Raw genomic sequence first — 808 nt, 5'->3', positions numbered from 1 at the left:
TAAATTATAAAATATGTACCATAACATAATATATTAAATATATATATATTATATTATATATAAGAAGAATATTATAAAATCACTGACTTGTATAAAACATAATTAAAAAATAAATAGATTAAAATATAAAGTTCACATCATATGAGGAAAAAATATATAAATATATATAATTAAATATCTTGTGATATATTATTGGAAATAATATAATTTTAAACCAAAACAAAACAAATAAAAAAAATAAAACGATAAAATAGAATTAATAATCACATGAAAAAAATTCAAATAAAAAATAGTATATAAAAATAAAATGAATTATTATATGAAAAAGAAATCATACAAAACTGTATTTTCTTATTTTTTTTGAATTATAAAAAAATATTTAAAATATTGTATTTTTGATAGTAAGCAATAATTTAAATATAACATATATAATTATATACATATATATATATTATAATATATATTTTATGTTGATATATAATAAAATATTATATAAATTTTCTATTTAATTATTTTTATTTTTTCAAGTGGGTTATTTTAATTAATTATAATTTGATATATTTATAATATATTATTCTTTTAAAAAAAAAAAAAAAAAATATATAAATAAATAAATATATATATATATATATATATATATATATAATATACAAAGTAGCTAGAGTTTTATAATTTAAAAATATAATATATTAACATTGTTTATTTTAAATATATTATAATATATATATATATTTTTTTTTTTTTTTTTTTTTTTTTTTTTTTTTTTTTTTTTTCCTTTTTTTTTTTTTTTTTTTTTTTATAATTATTA

Source organism: Plasmodium reichenowi, chromosome 4 (genome assembly GCF_001601855.1).
Source record: "Plasmodium reichenowi strain SY57 chromosome 4, whole genome shotgun sequence".
Taxonomy (NCBI): domain Eukaryota; phylum Apicomplexa; class Aconoidasida; order Haemosporida; family Plasmodiidae; genus Plasmodium; species Plasmodium reichenowi.
The sequence above is the reverse complement of the archived record's forward strand: the minus strand, read 5'-3'. Positions refer to the sequence as shown.